Raw genomic sequence first — 14179 nt, 5'->3', positions numbered from 1 at the left:
TGAGTGAAACTCACCTGTGTGAATATCTCTAGCACAAGTCCTCTACAATCTCCTAAATACCAATCTAAACTCTATTTTGAGTCAACAGGATTACTCCAGTAAGTAAAGTTACTCACACATATGAGTGTTTGCAGAATTGAGCCCCTAAACATTATGGTAAGGTCTTCAAAAATACAGACTGATGACAGAGCTCTGCTCCCATTGACATTAACTAGATAAAACTCAGCAGTCAAAAAAGCTAACAGAATGTTAGGAACCATTAGGAAAGGGATAGATAAGAAGACAGACAATATAATGCCACTATAAAATTCATGGTATGCCCACACCTTTAATACTGCACGCGCAAGAACCAGGGGTCACACAATGAAATTAATAGGCAGCGGGTTTAAAACAAAGAAAACGAAGTTCTTCTTCACACAGTGCACAGTCAACCTCTGGGACTCATTGCTAGGGGATGTTGTGAAGGCCAAAACTATTAACAGGGTACAAAATAGAATTTGAGAAATAGATGGACCTATCCTCCATGAATAGCTATTAGCCAAGATGGTCAGGCCTACAATCCCATGCTCTGGGTGTCCCTAGCCCTTGCCTGCTAAAAGCTGGGAGTGGACGAGAGAGGATGGATCACTCGATGATTGCCTGGTCTGTTCATTCCCACTGAAGCCTCTGGCGTCGGGCACTGTCAGAAGACAGGATACTGGGCTGGATGGGCCGTTGGTCTGACCCAGCATGGCCGTTCTCATGTTCTTAACTCCCATGGATTTCACTGAGAACAGAGTAAGACAAATAATTAGCATTAAGATCCCACCTTAAACTCTTTGTGGCAAGGACTGTCTTTATTTTTGTGTATTGTACAGCATGAAGCACATAGGTGCCAAAGAAAGAATCATTATCATTAAGAATCCAACACTGTACATTTCCGGGGGATTTTATTTTAAAATGTTGCCTCCTGTAGTTTATGCTCCTATTTATATTCTCATTTCTGTAACCTGGAAGCGTGCTCGACGGCTTAGTGTAGGACAGGGGTGGCCAACCTGGGGCTCCGGAGCCACAGGCGGCTCTTCAGAAGTTAACACGCGGCTCCTTGTCTAGGCCCCGACTCCGGGGCTGGAGCTACAGCCGCCAACTTTCCACTGTGCCGGGGGGTGCTCACTGCTCACCCCCTGGCTCTGCCACGGGCCCTGCCCCCCTCCACTCCCCTCTCCTGAACCTGCCATGCCCTCGCTCCTCCTTCCTACCCCCCGCCAGAACCTCCTACATGCCACGAAACAGCTGATTGGGAGGTGCGGGGAGATAGGGGGAGGCGCTGATTGTTGGGGCTGCTGGTGGGCGGGAGGTGCTGGGAAGCTGATGTTGGGGGGCTGCTGATGTATTCCTGTGGCTCTTTGGCAATGTACACTGGTAAATTCTGGCTCCTTCTCAGGCTCAGGTTGGCCACTCCTAGTGTAGGATATTTAACCCATTCATCCAGCACTATAATAAAAATGCATTAGGGAGCTAAGCCAAAGCCCACTGAAGTCAATGGGAATCTTTCCACTGACTGACTTTAATGGACTTTTGAATCAGGCCTTAAGTGTATTTAATTATAATAATCAAGCATGAACTTCTATAATCCATATTGATTTTAAGTGCCAAATAGAAACTATCATAAATCAGTGGCAATCACAAATAGTGGTAGAGGAGCCTGGAGCAGAAATTTGGAGAAGCCCCAGTTTGCTTTGTACTACCCAGTTCAATTAATATGATCTCCTCTAACAAGACTGTAGAGGATACAGAGCTATCTCTGCTTCCTCTCCTCACATAATTACAGCTTATATCATGTCATAGTCCTCAAGACATACAGTAAAAAAGCTATAAAATTTATATTAAAGTTTTATGATTTCCAGATTTTACTAGGAATACTTCATAATATTAGTGCCTTCTTCTTGGAAAGATTTCACTCCTATGAATCTTTGCTTTTTCTGATGTTTCTCTCCCAGCCATATGATGGGTTTAATCAGTGAATGAAAGTTAAAAATGGTACTGGCTTTAAATCCTGTTTCCCTTTAGTTATGATAAATATTCAACTTTGAAATCAGGTCTGAGATGCTGAAGCCACCACAAAGGTCTGATCCTGAAAATCTTCACTCAGTTGAATAGTCTTTACTTGCATACAGACCTCTTGAAGACAATGGGACTACTTCATATAGTGTGAAATTTGCCCCTTTGCAGATGATCCATGCATAGGGTGACCAGATGTCCCGATTTTATAGGGACAGTCCTAATATTTGGGGCTTTTTCTTATATAGGCTCCTATTACCCCCCCACCCACCCCCATCCCGATTTTTCACACATGCTATCTGGTCACCCTATCCACGCAAGGCCTGTGTCAGTCAAGTGCCCAAAATAAGGCTTAAGTTGTGTCTGTATCATGTGCCATAAGGACCATGTGTCTGAGTAAGGGTTGCCTGGCTAGCCCTTGAACTTGGATGTTTTGGTAAAAGCAAATACGGGAGGAAAAGAAGTGCCATAGCTGACAAAGAAGAGTCAATGCTTATTCTAAATTGGAAAAATGGAGAGCTGCCAAATATCTATTTATTCTCCCCCTCCCCCACCCCCACCCACAAAGCCATCTAACGAGGAACACGGTGGCAAAGTTCCTCTCACATCTGGAAATTTGGCAGGAATATAAATGTTAATGGAAGTTACATGTGAGAACAATAGAGTCCTCCAAGTAAAAATAGAAAACACCCATTAGGTCATACACCCATCCCCCTTCTAGGGAGAATTATTCTTGCAGTTCATCTTCTAGTGCTTCAATCTAGTATTACATGTCTCCTGTGATGGCCAATCTGGTTAGATCCGTACCCTTCAGACTCTTTGTCTCTTTACATTTTCATCCTCATTTAGTGATGCATAATAAAGAGATAATAGGCCTGACCCTACTCCATGGTAGAAGTCCCATTAATTACAATGAGAGCACCATGAGGCCAAAAAAAGTATAGGATAAAATCCTGCTGTCTTTTACTTAAGCAAAACTCCCACTGCCATTCAATCAGCCTGTTGCCTGAGTACGGACTGTAAGATTTGGGACCTGTCCCAGCCAAGCACTTAAGCGTGTGTGTGAATTTAAGCACACGAGTAATCCAATTGAAGTAAATTACACACCTGCTTAAAATGAAGCACCTGCTTAAGTGCTCAGCTGCTTAACACCTGCTTAAGTGCTCAGCTGGGTCAGGGCCTGGCCCATAGAAATGGACAAAATTTTGGTATTATGGCAAAAAGCTGAATGAGTGAAAGTAAATGGAACTTCTTACATATAACAACTTAGCTGAGCTTTGCCATGAATCTCTGTGGTTTTTATAGTAAATGTTACTTTATGACAGTTGCCATGTTACTTCAATCCTCTTGAGTATAAATTAGAAGCGTATATATCCTAAAATGGTTTGTTCTTTATGTCACGTAATGCTGCCTTTCCTTCCATTCATGATTAATTTTTTTAATGGTTCCCTTTAGAACTTAAAAAAAATAATTAAAATGAATGAATCCTCTGCAGTGGCAGTAAAGCAGTGAGCATATTGCATCCTAGCTCTGCTCCCAAGTCTGATCAAAGGAAAGTGTGGTGCTGGGAAGTTGTAATGTTTTGTATTTAGCGTTCTGACCACCCACCGAGACCAAATGTTGACTTGGGGGATAGTCATGAATTAGAGTTTCGCTTATGCTCAAATAAATTTGTGAGTCTCTCTGGTGCCACAAGTACTCCTTTTCTTTTTGCGAATACAAACACGGCTGCTACTCTAAGAACTGTACAGAGATGGTAGAATTAACATGAGTAAACGTGGAGTTTATTTCCTACTGGAGTCATCTTTGATACTTATTCCCTACTGGAAGATAACGTTATGCAGAAGATTTTACAATGGCCACGGGTATCTTTCCTCTGCTATCTTCCTTTCTCAATATTTCACATTAGACCTGGCTAACCTATTTCAAACAATAGTTGTAAAGACTCTACCCCTCTTCTATTTAAATGTATGCTTTACTTACCATCCTAAAGCTTTATTTTTTTCATATTTCGCAAATGCACTGAGTCTTCTAAGCCTATGCATGTGTTTCAGTGGAGATCTCAGTCAGTTTTTAGAATTTCTTTTAAACTATTCTGGTTCACTGTTAAACATTAATATTTATCTGTAAATAATGTAAACAAGTGGATTTGCAGCCCATTATATCTGCTATTCCTCAGATTGTCTACAAAGGCTTTGAAATGAGCTTGAGGTAGGTAATTGACAACTGAGTGCCTGGTGGGGTTGAAAGTGTCATTACCGCAAGAAGCAACCTTCAAAGCTCCAATTCAGTCGAGGACCAGCAAGGGCTGGCTCAAGTAATACAGTCCTTTGGGACTGGTGAAAAACAAGCTCTCTAAGCAGGCTCATGGGGCTTTGCAAGCTGTCAGCTCCTTTTTTTTTTTTTTTATTTTAAAACAAAGAAGATTTGCTTGAATTCAATGGGTGTTTACCATGTGCAGACGGCAAGTCTAAACCCTACGTGGCCTTCCCAAATTGAGCACAATCCCATGGGAGTGCTGGCTGGAACATTTATAAGTTCTAGGCAGAAGGAACGTTGGGTTTATGGTTCATATTAGGAGGATACTGAAAATGCAAACCATAGCACGGGTAAAAATGGATAGCTGTTGCAATAGCCCTGAGGAGACGTACTTTAGGTCCGATTCTGCCACCTTTACTCACACTTCGTAGCACCTTACTCTGTGAGCAATCATGTTGAAATCAGTAGGACCACTCCTGTTGCCAAGTACTGTTTTTAAATGACTACAGATGGCACTATCAAGCCCTTAGAGTATATCGCCACGACAAATATCATAACCAAACTTCACCAAGTGTAGCTTCACCAGTAGTAGCAACTGTGGAAACTGTAGTGTAGATAGGCCTCAGTTGCTTTTACCCCCCTCATGTTGTCTATACATGGACAACACAGTGCTGATGAAAACACCTGACTGTTGTCTGCACTCGGCTTCCTCTTTGTACCTCTGGTGGAGATGCAGCCACGGAGCATTCAGTGTAGCACATCGTTGGGGCTACAAAGAAGCCAGTAGTGCTATCTCGTTTGCCCACTGAGCACTAAACTATTCACTGGTTTAGGTTCAAGCAGCCTAAAGCCTGCTGCAAACTGCTGGTGGCCAAAAAGGGGCCAGTCCAGCAGCCAGGGATGCTTGTCAAGGGTCAGACTAAAAGTTCATTCACCTAAAACACATTTCCTGACATTTTGAGGTTTTGCCCTTTTTTTTAAAAAAATGGCAATTTTCTAAATTAAAACATTTCGAAATAAGTCGAAACATGTTGAGATAATTCTGATCTTTTTCACCTATTTATTTTTAGCCAAAACTATACTCTGAATTTGACCCAAATTTGCAAATAGATTCAGTGGCCCCCTGACATAAATATAAAGGGAAGGGTAAACCCCTTTAAAATCCCTCCTGGCCAGAGGAAAAATCCTCTCACCTGTAAAGGGTTAAGAAGCTAAAGGTAACCTCGCTGGCACCTGACCAAAATGACCAATAAGGAGACAAGATACTTTCAAAAGCTGGGAGGAGGGAGAGAAACAAAGGGTCTGTTGGTATGCTGCTTTTGCCGGGGATAGACCAGGAATGGAGTCTTAGAACTTTTAGTAAGTAATGTAGCTAGGTATCTGTTAGATTACGATTTCTTTAAATGTCTGAAAAAAGAATTGTGCTGAATAGAATGACTATTTCTGTCTGTGTGTCTTTTTTGTAACTTAAGGTTTTGCCTAGAGGGATTCTCTATGTTTTGAATCTAATTACCCTGTAAGGTATCTACCATCCTGATTTGACAGAGAGGATTTCTTTACTTCTATTTACTTCTATTAAAAGTCTTCTTGTAAGAAAACTGAATGCTTTTTCATTGTTCTCAGATCCAAGGGTTTGGGTCTGTGGTCACCTATGCAAATTGGTGAGGACTTTTACCAAACCTTTCCCAGGAAGTGGGGTGCAAGGGTTGGGAGGATTTTGGGGGGAAAGACATGTCCAAACTATGTTTCCCAGTAAACCCAGTTAGAGTTGGCAGTGGATATTCCAAGGACAAAGGATAAAATTAATTTGTACCTTGGGAAAGTTTTAACCTAAGCTGCTAAAAGTAAGCTTAGGAGGTTTTCATGCAGGTCCCCACATCTGTACCCTAGAGTTCAGAGTGGGGAGGAACCTTAACACCCCCAAACGGCACTTTTTAGTGAATGTATTAATTTATTTTTTAAAGTCCTTGGCTCTATTTGCTAGATCACTAGGATGTCACAGCCATGCTGCCTGTGTCAGGAACTGGAAGGACACACTAGGAATTGCTAGGGTGGTTCTCTCACGCCTTGGGGTCTGGGTGAACTAGCTTTAGAAGAGCTCAGTGCTGCCAGAGGAAGGGGCAGCTGTCATAGCAGGGCTGAGAATCTGGCTCAGCGGATCCAGTGCTCTCCCTTTGGGAACTAATTTGCAGCTTCTCAAAATGGAGTTTTGCAGCAAGCCTAGGAGAGCAAAAAAGTTTGTAGTTATGAGGGAGTTTGCTCTAAATACTTCTGAGATTTCTCCTTCAAGATATTTGTTGGGGGTGGGGGTGTATGCATGCAAACACAGACATATTAGAGTTGCACTTAGAGGTTGGGCTCGCTCGGTGTGTGTGTGTACTGTACTGTACTGTACTAAGGGTATTTTGGTAGTTTCCCATTAAACATTGCATTATTCTGGTCAGCGGACTTTACCAGGAGCCCTGTTCATGGATCTGAGGCCAAAATTTGGTCCTTTGTTTGGATGTTTTGTTTATTTCTATCTTTCTTGTTGATTTCACTGAGAGCTCATCTCTTTGAAAATCAGGCAGGTGCTTCAGATGGATTCAGGAGACTCATTTTAAGCTCCTGTTTTAATAAAATCTTGAAGCAGTATCTTGCTCTGCAAGTAGCCCCACTGATTGATTTCCATAGAAATCCAAGGAGTAAGTTATTCCTCAAAATGAGTAAGGATGACAGAATCTGAACCTTTATTCTTGGTTTATCTGGACTGTGATTTCAGTTACCGTTTGTTAGAAAATATGTCTGCATGTCCGCTATCGCTTCTTTTTTTCCTCCCCTTGGAACCAATTAATAAATCATTTCAAAATGAAAAAGTGTGTTTTTCCCAAAGCTGCACTGCTCTACTTTTATCTGTCTTGTACAGCAAGTTGGTTTAAAGATTAAAAACTTGTCCGAATAGAAATGAACCAAATTAAGGCACAAAAGAGGAAGGATGTTGCTGTGGTTAAGACCTCAAGATGGGCTTAAATTCTTGGCTCTGACATGGACTTCCTGTGTGATCTTGGACAGTCAGTTAGGTGGACATGTGTTACCTGTCTCCCACCCTTTGTCTATCTTGTGTAAGCTCTTCAGAGCAGGAACTGTCACTTAGAAGTTGGGTATTATATATGTATCTGGTAAGTGCTAATACAAATAAATAATAAAAAATATCTTAAAGGAAAAAAATCTCAGAACTATTTAGTGCAAACTCTCCCATAACTGTAAATTTTTCTCCATCTTGTACAGTCGTACAGTATCATGAGTTAAAGTGAACCAAATCTAAACTGTTGTGGCATATAAAACTGCAAACAAAGGAAGGCAGCTTTTTTTCCCTAACCCCCTGAGATTTATTCTGATAGTTTGCAACAAGATGGAATGGATAATGGAAGTCCCTTGTCACAATAACTCAGTTTAAATGTATTGTCAGATTAATAGACTCGGTTATCCACTCTTCCAGGGAGAAAAATGACTCATAGTTTCAAATCATCCCCTCACTCATAACATCCAATCAAATTAACTGAACATTCCAAATTTAGATTACCAGCAGCAACCAGGCATTTTATGCTTTTTGTAATAAAAATCTCCTTTTTTTTAAATATATTTTTAGTGCTAGCCAAATGATTTCCAATTGCCACAGCAACATCTGTTGGTGACTGAAATTCTATCACTAAACTCTCTGTAAAAGCCCCGTTGGTTTGTACTGTGCTTAGAGTATGTATCAAAAGATTATTGTGCTGTTCTGGTGATAGGAATCTTTTTCTTTACATAGGTAACTCAACTGCCCAGGTTCAGATGACAGAGCATTGGTAATATCCTTGTTTAAGGAAATCTATCTTCACACCCATCTGGAATGGACATTTAGACCCAAATCTGCAAGCAAGATGCTTATATGAGTGCCTAACATGAGCATGTGCGTTGTCTTGTTGAATGCCACACTGAACTGGGGCCAAAATAGGGTGCTAGACATCACTGTAAAAGCCTGTCAGGCCAAATTCTCCGCTGATGTAAAGTGACACAGCTCCACTGAAATCAATGGAGCTGTGTTAATTTACACCAGTAGAGAAGTTGGTCCACTGAATTTAGATCCTTTCTATAGAATTTTTAACCCATCCTACATGATTACATAGGTCGGTTTAAAAATTCTATAGAAAGGATTTCGCTGTTAAATTCAATAGGAAAGGCATATTAGCTCTCTTCTTCTTCTTCCTTATTATATTATTATTACTATTATTATTTTATTATATATTATTTATTTTATCACATATAAAGGTAGTTGAGGGTAATTAGTGTGCTCAGTGTTATACAAAATAGGCATAAAAACACTATATATTTGTCAAAGCAGGACTTATTAAATGCAGAGATTATGGTAAATTATTTATGGAAAGGCAAACAAGTTGAGTAAAAACCAGACAAATCTTTTCCCATCCCTTGAACTGAACCAAAAGCAGTCATTTTTCAGCAGTTTGGGGTAGTTCAGTTATGGCCTGATCCAGCATATTGACTTCCATGGGACCACTCACATGTGGTTAAGCATGTGCTTAAGTGGATCAGGGCCTTAATCTTATACCCCTGGCTCTCATTCCTAGTCTGTCATTTTGTGGCAGTGGGAATTTGGGCAGCATTGCAACTGGTTTCTAGGATTTCTTCAGCAGTGATGTCCCCAAGGTTATGATGTAAGTTCATTAGTTCACTTGATGACAGAATTTTTTGATAGTGTTTTGGCTATTAACTAGCTGATGTAGGGTTGCTGGGGCCTTTTATAATTGTTAAGCAGAATACTTTATGTAATTGTGAAAGTCTTTTCATCTGCTGTTTTTTATGTAATTACAAGGAAAAAAATTCTGAATTTCCATGCCATCACATGTGGTGTAGTCTTCAAAGGGCAGCTTCATTCATGACTGCATGGGGAGTGAGTTATCCTGGTTTGCATCTGGATAGTGGCAAACTGCTAGCTTTAATAGTTCTGAGCATCTCTGACCTGCAATCACTGTCTAGCAGATTTTTTGATCTGACACTGCATTGTGGGGAGTATTGCAAGGATCGTTCTTCGACCTCTCTCGGGGAATCCTGCTGTCAGGCAGCAAACCTGTGAAACATGAAATGTGTAGTTTTAAAGTCTAAACTTCTTCTAATTCAAGATGCTCATAAGCACCACTTTCCTTTCAAAGTTCTCATCCTGTGTGTGCTTGTCCATCTCTTGTGATGTTTCAGAGTAACAGCCGTGTTAGTCTGTATTCGCAAAAAGAAAAGGAGGACTTGTGGCACCTTAGAGACTAACCAATTTATTTGAGCATAAGCTTTCGTGAGCTACAGCTCACTTCATCGGATGCATACTGTGGAAACTGCAGAAGACATTATATACACAGAGACCATGAAACAATACCTCCTCCCACCCCACTCTCCTGCTGGTAATAGCTTATCTAAAGTGATCACTCTCCTTACAATATGCATGATAATCAAGTTGGGCCATTTCCAGCACAAATCCAGGTTTTCTCACCCTCCGCCCCCCCCCCACAGACTCACTCTCCTGCTGGTAATAGCCCATCCAAAGTGACCACTCTCTTTACAATGTGTATGATAATCAAGGTGAGCCATTTCCAGCACAAATCCAGGTTTTCTCACCTCCCCCCACCCCTTTTTTTCCAAAAACCACACACACAAACTCACTCTCCTGCTGGTAATAGCCCATCCAAAGTGACCACTCTCTTTACAATGTGTATGATAATCAAGGTGGGCCATTTCCAGCACAAATCCAGGTTTTCTCACCCCCCCCGCCCCAAAAAACACACACACAAACTCACTCTCCCACCCTATACCGGAAACCTACTGACCGCTATTCCTACCTACATGCCTCCAGCTTTCACCCTGATCACACCACACGATCCATCGTCTACAGCCAAGCTCTGCGATACAACCGCATTTGCTCCAACCCCTCAGACAGAGACAAACACCTACAAGATCTCTATCAAGCATTCTTACAACTACAATACCCACCTACGGAAGTGAAGAAACAGATTGATAGAGCCAGAAGAGTTCACAGAAGTCACCTACTACAGGACAGGCCTAACAAAGAAAATAACAGAACGCCACTAGCCGTCACCTTCAGCCCCCAACTAAAACGCCTCCAATGCATTATTAAGGATCTACAACCTATCCTAAAGGATGACCCAGCACTCTCACAAATCTTGGGAGACAGGCCAGTCCTTGCCTACAGACAGCCCCCCAACCTGAAGCAAATACTCACCAACAACCACATACCACACAACAGAACCACTAACCCAGGAACCTATCCTTGCAACAAAGCCCGTTGCCAACTGTGCCCACATATCTATTCAGGGGACACCATCACAGGGCCTAATAACATCAGCCACACTATCAGAGGCTCGTTCACCTGCACATCCACCAATGTGATATATGCCATCATGTGCCAGCAATGCCCCTCTGCCATGTACATTGGTCAAACTGGACAGTCTCTACGTAAAAGAATAAATGGACACAAATCAGATGTCAAGAATTATAACATTCATAAACCAGTCGGAGAACACTTCAATCTCTCTGGTCACGCAATTACAGACATGAAGGTCGCTATCTTAAAACAAAAAATCTTCAAATCCAGACTCCAGCGAGAAACTGCTGAATTGGAATTCATTTGCAAATTGGATACTATTAATTTAGGCTTAAATAGAGACTGGGAGTGGCTAAGTCATTATGCAAGGTAGCTTATTTCCCCTTGTTTTTTCCATACCCCCCCTCCCCCCGACGTTCTGGTTAAACTTGGATTTATGCTGGAAATGGCCCACCTTGATTATCATACACATTGTAAGGGGAGTGGTCACTTTGGATGGGCTATTACCAGCAGGAGAGTGAGTTTGGTGGGGGGGGGGCGGAGGGTGAGAAAGCCTGGATCTGTGCTGGAAATGGCCCACCTTGATTTTCATACACATTGTAAGGAGAGTGATCACTTTAGATACGCTATTACCAGCAGGAGATTGGGGTGGGAGGAGGTATTGTTTCATGGTCTCTGTGTATATAATGTCTTCTGCAGTTTCCACAGTATGCATCCGATGAAGTGAGCTGTAGCTCACGAAAGCTTATGCTCAAATAAATTGGTTAGTCTCTAAGGTGCCACAAGTCCTCCTTTTCTCTTGTGATGTGTACCTCATGCCTATCTCGCTCTCCATTGCATCACTAGCATTTTTTTTAGCAGTGAGTGTCATAAGGTTTACTTTCAAAAATGTCATCTTCTCTCTTAATTAGGCATTTTCCTACAATGAACCATATGAGAATCAATTAGGAAGATGATTTTTTGTGTCTTTCCAGGATGATCACATGCAGCAGACTAGGTAAGTGTTTACTGATTGATAAAATTGGCAGAAGGGTAGATGATTGGCTTTGAGGATTGGATTTTTAACAGGGGAAGGTATTTTTTTTAAACTCACCAGACAAATAAGGAAAGGAACCCAATAGGGAAATCGAAGTGCAGCATGTCTCTTCACTACATAGCCGAAGGCTGCTCCTGTCACTGGGGACTCCGCTTCAGTGTTTCCCTCTCTCTCTGATTCGCCAAGCCTGCTTTTGCTATCACCAGCTGCCACTTTACACCCTCAAAGTGGCTGCATTTCAATTCCAACTCCTGCTGTGGCAGAACAATTCCTGGATGGTTCCCTGACATGGCTTCAAAGTCAATTCATCACCATTGTTTTATTTTAAAAAATCTGTTTCCTATGGGAATGCTATAAAATGTGAGACCGTGAATCATATGAAATGAACTCACTTGACATTTTTGTCTTAGATCACAACCTATCCTATTTCCCATCCCTGATTGCTTTGTTGTGCCCTGTCCCCTATACTCTTGCTTTCCTCCTGTCTTGGATAGTTATCAATGCCTATTATCCAAGGTGAGCAGGAATTGTGTCCCTCACCTCTGTTTGCCAGAAGCTGGGAATGGGTGACAGGGGATGGGTCACCTGATGATTTGTTCTGTTCATTCCCTCTGAGGTATCTGGCAATGGCCACTGTTGGAAGGCAGCATACTGGGCTAGATGGACTTTTGGTCTGACCCAGTATGGCCGTTCTTATGGGATCCATTTGCACTTGTTATTTCCCTTTTCTATTATTTTTCCTTTTACCTATTCCTCTCTCACCCATATATTTTTCCATCTCCCACTCATCCTCTTTATATCCCTCCTCCCCCCTTCCCATTCCTGTCCTCTGTCAAGCTCCCATTCCCTTTTTTCATGTTTTTCTTTCTCCCCATCTTCCCTACATTTCCTTATAGAAAATAACTGTTGCATAAATGTTTTGGGTCTTTCCACAGAATTTTTAATAGAGAATTACAGCCTTGTATAGAATCCCATAGAATAGGTTAAAAAACCTTTGGGCATTGATTCAGAAAATCACTTAAGCATATGCTTAATTTTTGAGCATGTGCTTAAGTGCTGTCCTGAACAGGACTATAGCACAGATCCCATCTTCTATTAAAAGGCATTGGTTTTTTAAGTCATTTCCATAGAATTCTATTAAACGTTTCTGCTTCTCTAAGTCTTTTCCATAAGTGAAACTCCACTTGATGGGATGGAAGCCCAAACTAGTGGGGGTAAACACTGAAGAAAATGTTTGTATGTCCTCCTGAGTAGCAAATTTGCTGTACAACTCACAGCCCCATCACACATTGGAACACTTCTTCTTTAAACTATAAACGCAAAGTGGAAAAAACAGCCCAGACAAAGAAGATTCCCATGCCCTTTTCTTGTTGCTGTTAAAGTGCAAAAATGGAAACACCTACTGCTTGGTGGCTTGCTAAATAAGTCTTTTATTTTTATAAATCACCAGAGTAGAATTTGAATGATTTAGTTTGTCAACCTGGGGCAATGTTAATTTCCATTCTCCAGGTTTTTGTAACTTGTGCATTAACTCTCGAGACTCTGGCCACCCTTTCCTGAGTAGGGTGTCACCACCTCGGAACTGCAGGGGCTTCATGAATTACAAAAGCAAATTGAAATGTCAGCCACATGCAGCCTTTCTACAACAGCTAAATTATGGATCCAATGCACTACAGCAAACATTTAGAAATTATTCAGTCAAAATAGTTGTGGGGTTCTGGTCTGTAAAAACACTAGCTTATGAGTAATATTATCTGGGGGGTGTATGTGAGTGTGTGTATATAACTCATTTAAAAAAAAAAACTAGGTACTTCAATCAGAGCTTCATTCTACCATAAACCCAATTAGCTTCAGTCAGCTTGGCTGTTCACAGGAGTGTGTGTAAGGCTATGAATAATTCCTAGACTCGGTTTTCCCTCTAAGAAATGTCATGTGGCTTTTCTTGCTGCTAGATAACCTTCTGCACTTGTCTCTGAGGTCCCACATCCTAATAAACTGAAGATATCTGTTTAAAAATCATAAATATGTATTTGAATAGTATGTCGGGGCAGCTTTAGCAAGGGTACATGGGTGCAACCGCAGATGCAGAAATCAGGCTGGATTAACCAGTGGGCACTGGGTGCACTTGAACAGGGCCCCTATCTCAGGTCTCTCAGGGTTAGTCAAGGTTTACTTGGCCCTGCCTCAGTTCTGGGGGCTGCACTTGATGACTTCTTAAGGTCCCTTCCAGCCCTACGTTTCTATAATTCTGTGACGGTGGGAGGGCTGGACCAAATTTGAGTGAGTGGCATTGTGACGCCATGTGTCAGGTCACAATTCCTAGAGTGGGCAGCTGGGCCCAACTCCATGGGACAGGAGCTGCCATTGTGGGGTGAGTGCAGGGCAGGCTGGGGGAGAGGGGGGATTAGGGTTGCAGTGCCAAGGCAGAGTGTGCTGCTGTGGGTAGTCAGTGCCCCCTCAGCAGTTTAGTGTAGTGC

At 41.8% G+C, this 14179-nt stretch overlaps 2 long non-coding RNA genes across 2 annotated transcripts in view; one reads left to right on the top strand and one right to left on the bottom strand.

The window, feature by feature from the left end:
* Positions 1-308: 308 nt before the first annotated feature.
* LOC311523479 overlaps positions 309-14179 on the bottom strand; it is a 62791-nt gene continuing 48920 nt past the window's right edge. The window contains exon 2 of the long non-coding RNA XR_014712352.1: positions 309-766. This is a non-coding gene — a long non-coding RNA (uncharacterized lncRNA). The remainder of the gene's footprint in view (positions 767-14179) is intronic.
* LOC311523476 overlaps positions 8197-14179 on the top strand; it is a 42533-nt gene continuing 36550 nt past the window's right edge. The window contains exons 1-2 of the long non-coding RNA XR_014712348.1: positions 8197-8230; positions 11578-11663. This is a non-coding gene — a long non-coding RNA (uncharacterized lncRNA). The remainder of the gene's footprint in view (positions 8231-11577; positions 11664-14179) is intronic.

Source organism: Lepidochelys olivacea (genome assembly GCF_965140295.1).
Source record: "Lepidochelys olivacea isolate rLepOli2 genome assembly, chromosome: 7".
NCBI lineage: Eukaryota > Metazoa > Chordata > Testudines > Cheloniidae > Lepidochelys > Lepidochelys olivacea.
This window is presented reverse-complemented; position numbering and strand designations above follow the sequence as displayed.